Raw genomic sequence first — 5,651 nt, forward strand, 5'->3', positions numbered from 1 at the left:
GAAAATTGAAAAATCATCAACCCTTTAGGCTATCACCATTATCAATCCTTAACATTTTGTCTTTTCTCTTCTTGTCATCTTTCTATCTCTTGTTATCTAGTGCAATGTTGCTTTCTAGTCTCTATTTGATGGTGATGTATGGGTATAGAAACACTAACAACAATTATTTACATACATTATTGATTATCAAACCAAACAACTTAAGCCCATACATTTTCGATGCATAGCAAAGACTCGAGTTGCATGCCCATTGATTTGGAGCCACCTCAGAAACGATGGTCAATGTCGGTGAGAGGACATCGATACTAGAAAAAGATAACTCAATTATTCGGTCTTTATATAGTAAAATCACATAGTGTATCTAGATCGTACAATGAAAAGATCTTAAAGTAAAAAACCTTAAAAGGTAGCAGCCAAGAGAAAAACAAAGAAACAGCAGTTCATGTTATGCTGTTATGACTTGAACCTTTTATTTTTAATCCATCTTATGCGTTGCTTTTGTTAGGAACATATTGGTATGCAGCTGAAACAACACACATAAACGCACAAACGAATATCACGCAGAGAACGTAAAATGTAACCAAGAAACACGACACCATAATTGTACGTGGTTTGGTTCCAGCGAATGACCAACATTCACGGGCTGCAACTAGGCTATTTAATTATGATTATGACAGAACCATACAGATTACAATTACATCATAGGGTATAACTAAACTAGGATTATGGTTTCTAACTTATTCCTCAAGAAAGCATCTAACGAGTCTAAATAGAACAAGCCCGAAATGTTTCACAAACTCTTAACGGTTTTATAACATTTTAGATGATATAGACAACCTTTTTTACTCTAGTCAAAGTGTCCAATCACCCCCCCCCCCCCCCCCAAACACCATGGGTGAAATCTTTAAATTTTTGCACAACATGGTGTTCCTCCCTTTTCAGTGTAACATTTGGAACAATTGATTTGGACAATAGCTATATGAGATGCAATGCAATTTAGCATGGGACAAACAATGGTGGAGATGTTTCTTCCATGTGAGGATTCACAGTTCAATCCTTTTTTATTTTATTTCCAATCTTACCCTTTTAAATGTTATAACAAAAACAAACTAATCATACTAGATTTTTTTTGTTATAAATATATTATCTTTCTTCATAAAAGATTAACACTGTTCAACACATCATGTATATGAGTGGTTATTGTCTTATAAAATAAAAGTGGTGATCCTTTTCATATTAAATTTTCATGGACATGCTTGCCATTTTACTTGGCATCTTTCTATGTTGAGTGATGGATTGTGTTTGTGTTGTTACAATTTCTAGAGGATCGGTTCTTTTTTGACGGCTTGGACCGGTTCTAGTCTCTTTTGTGTTTGCTAATGCTGAAACATGCAAACAACCCGCTAGAAGACGTTACGAGACCCAAGTCACAAGAAACACCTAGGCCCTTTGATGATTAAGTATCTTATGTGTGCTTGAATAATTTGGATTGGATCAAAGGAAGAAAAGATAGAACCCTATTCAAGAGGAAAAAGATCAAGAAAAAAAGATAAAGATTTGAATTTGAAGATAAATTAGAGATTAGATTAATTTGTTTGAACTATATAATTTGGATTTATAATACGTTCGTTTATTTAATTGAGCTTGAATTGGAATAGGATTAGTTTAAAGTTTAGTATATACATATATATAGGGTCATGTAATTGTAATATGTAGAGTTTTTGGAGTTCAATATAAACGGGTTAAAAACGAGTTTTGTCTCCCTAAATATTGGTGTTCGTATTGTTGATTCAATCGCATCATGTTGCTCATGTGTCTTTAATGTGTCCGAGTAATATGTGTGTATATATTTTTATATATGTAAATAATATGTAATATATAGTCAAGGAAGGGGAAAAGAGAGATGGTGGTTGTGAAGGGTTGCCCCTCCTTTATCTAGAGGTGATAGGCCTTAACCCATAAGTCAAACTAGGGAGGTCCAAGCACAAAAGATGAGGCCCAAATAAAGATCACCTCAACATACAAAAAAAGAGGATGACCACACATTTAAAAGTGGCAATTCCAGTTTTTCAAACCCCAAAAAAACAAAGGGGAAACTACTTTATTTTATTGAAATGGAAAGAATGGTCTTTTAGCAACAAATAATTGGGTGTGGTGGGGTTCTTTTAGGAATGTATGTAAATTGTGTATCACATCAATATTAAAATAGCAATGTTACACTAAAGTAAACAAACATGAGTAAGGGGAGTGGGGGCAATTTTGTCTTTATATATAAAGTGTTTTATAAGCTTAGAATGATGATTTAAAATCTTAAATTTTAAACAAAGTACACCAAATTTAAGGGGAAATTATGAGGATCACATAAGCACTACAATGCCCCTAGTTGGGCTCAATTTAACGAGTTTAAGCCCAACAATTGATCCACATGAATCTAACTCAACTATCTCAAGTCAAAAAAAAAATCCCCACTTTGAAGTTTGAACGATGTTTTTTCTTCCAATTTTTTTCAAAGGCAAATTTCACTAAAAGAAAAAAAACTCTTTTTTCCTATTACATGAAATTGTGGTCAGGGCCAACTCAATTTGCTACCGACACAAACTCTAAAACTGGGCCTTTTTATAAAATGATAATCTTTTCGATTTTAGATGGACTGATATGGATTACGTATAGACCGCTTATTATTTATAGAACAAATGAACATTATTTCTTCATAGTTTTTATTTTATTTTATTATTATTTTTTTGTGCATTATAACAAGTAAACTATGGTCGAGTGACATAGGCGTATGACCTTCAACCAAATTGTTGTGGTATCTAGTCTTACAACATAAGGATAAAATAAGATGGAAAAAAATTAGCTGCTAAAAGAAAGAAGGCGCGGTCTGCTGAACTGTGATTAATTACTAAACGTTTTTAGTAAAGATAATTAGTCCTTATTTACACAATCAGTCCCTATACTAACAAAGGTGACCACTATTAGCATTGCAATGTGAGCTTGTGCTACTGCAAGTCCCTTGTGAACTATTTTGGTTATCACGCAAGATTATATTATGCTATGAGCCATTTCTTTTAATTTAATGTTGTTACAGAGTTTTATCGTACAACTCATAATTGTATTCATATGGTATTATATCAACAAATATTCATCAAAACACATATCTCACCCCTACCTAATTTCATTTCATTTTTATGCCTTTTTCCTGCCTAACCATGATAATATTATATAAAAAACACAAAGAATTGAACAAATGTTAATTACTTTCACTTTGTCGGACCCCCTCAGCCCAATAACATTGTATTAGTCCATGTAATGAAACATAATAGATTTAGGGTCGTAAAACCGGGTTTTAGTACCATACCCCTACACACTTGTCACACTTGCTTCAAAGAAACCAAATTCTTTTTCTGATCTATCTTAAAATTCCAAAACTTCCCTTTAGAAGATACCAAATTCTTTTCACTTAAAAACTCCCAAGAAAACCATTTCTCGATCATCCGATCGACATCATGAACAACTACATTCGTCCCATTTCCGGCCCGTGCAAGCACACCCGCCATATAAATAGCCCCCATTCTCCCGGGTGACTTGGGCCCATCCCCACCCGGCCCATCCACAACAATAACATCCCACTTTCTTGAACACTTCTTTAGGAAGCCCGGTTAACGCAATCTTACATTTGGCGGTAAGTGTTCATATCCCAGACCTCAACGAACAACTCGAGTGTGTCCTTGCGTGTTTTAGCAACTTATACGCTTCCTTAGCCGACGTTTTGTACCGTATTCTGAAAACCCGTGTTGACCCATTAACATTACCCGTCATTTTAATTAGCTTTTCGGGTTTGTCCTCTAGAAAAATTGTTGTACCGCCTTCGTTGATGGATGGTAGTTTGAGATATTGATCTTCTAGCCCAAAAACAAGAAGATTACAAGGCGATTTTTGTAAAATAATATCGGAGAGAAACCGAAGCTCTTTATCGGATAATATTTTGTTCCCAAATGTGTCAGCCCGCGTTTCGCTTGTGTTTGGATCATGTTCTAGATTGAGGATATAAGAAGTGTTGATGGTGATTCGGAGTACTCGAAAGAGCGAGGCGCTGACTAGGATGAATATGAGAATGAGGATCAATTTCCTCTTGGTAAGGTTCATTTTGAATGAAGATTTGTGTATAATATGAGACAAGTTTAGGGAGTGAAAGTAGAATGAATAAAGAGAAGTTTTTGGAACTAAATATTTTTGTTCATTTGATTGAAGATGAAGGAATTAATGATTGTTGCTGTGATTTGAAGCATAGAAATTGTTGGCCAATCACCAAACTGTTATTTAATGTTTTGGTGATTATGCCATGAAGCAATTTACTATCAGGTTATGTACAAAAGAGTTTTATCTGGTTTTTAAATTATATTTGAGCTTAATAGTTTAAATAGATTATGAATAAAAATAAGGTTTTAGGTCCAGTATATTTATTACCGTTCGCTTGCCACTGACATAAACAAGGCCTTATACGGTTCGGTTCGTTTCCAGCCCTATGGGTGTGGCTGACTTGACATACGAACTCTCCAAAATGGACCATATGGGTTGAAGTGAAATTGGGATGTAGTGGTGCTTTCTTCTCTCTTTTTTATTTGGATTTAATTTGGTAGTAGTTGGAAGAGGGAGTGGGTTATCAGGCTGCATTCACTTAAGACTTTCTCTCCGGCTTTGAGATTAAGAAATTTGAACATTTTATTTTACTTAAACTAAACTAGTTTTAAAACTCAGTAGATTACATGGGATGAAAAAAATAACATTTATTTAAGCAATTAGTCTACATATTTTATGTGGAAAAATTTATTACATAAATACTTTTCCAATATTACTGACTGGAGAAACACCAAACTAACCTGGGGTAGGCTTAGCTTGATATCTCAACCAAGACTGGATAATCACTAATCTAACACCTAGCAGGCTCAGATTAATGTTCTCCGGTCTTCAAGATGAGCGAACTCACACCTCGATCTTCTTTTCCGGTTTGCTCGAGACCTGCCATGGAAGAGTGGGGGAGTGGAGGTGACTGCTAAGAGTTTCCTTTTGTTTACAGACACAAAAATATGGTGGAGGCCTAGGGTCCTTTCAAATGAGAGATGAGCCTCCCTTATACAGAGAACCTCATGGCCATCATCATGAAACCCTAACCTTATTGGGCCAAGCCCGGTTAGGGGTTACCTCTACAACCCCCAGCTCATTGGGCCTTGGTTAGTATACAATAATGATGTAGTAAATAAAAAGCGTAGCGTAATAAGTAATGATCGCACCTAGGGTCTAGTGCCCTACCTCCACAAGTCCCCCAGTCTAGTGCTACTCCTATGCATGCAAGCGGTTAGGTGGAGTTCTGGACTTACTAGGAGTGCGTATATTTGTCTTTGGGTTTTAAAAGGTTTTAAACATGATGGTTGTTTTGCGTGAGAGTTTTGCGTCTTAGTGAAGCTTGGCGCGTATAGCGGCTTGTGAGCTGTAATGTAGTGTAGCTTTCGCATGTGGCGAGTTACAGCTGCGACGTAATAAAGGTTGTGCGGTTGGCATGTCTGGTGTGTGCGGAACGCGTCCGGCGTGCACAACCATATGGGTTTATTTTAAGGTTCCTAGCCTCTTTGTTCGGCATGTAGCCGTATGAG

General features: G+C 35.9%; 1 pseudogene; it reads right to left on the minus strand.

Annotated features, from left to right (window-relative positions):
• Nucleotides 1–3,371: 3,371 nt before the first annotated feature.
• On the minus strand, nucleotides 3,372–4,278 carry LOC143551354 (arabinogalactan O-methyltransferase 2-like; annotated as a pseudogene).
• Between the last annotated feature and the right edge of the window lie 1,373 nt (nucleotides 4,279–5,651).

The sequence above is a fragment of the Bidens hawaiensis genome, unplaced genomic scaffold (assembly GCF_021521415.1).
Source record: "Bidens hawaiensis isolate Kalapana, Puna unplaced genomic scaffold, B.hawaiensis_p1.1 tig00001016_1, whole genome shotgun sequence".
In the NCBI taxonomy this organism is placed as follows: Eukaryota; Viridiplantae; Streptophyta; class Magnoliopsida; order Asterales; family Asteraceae; genus Bidens; species Bidens hawaiensis.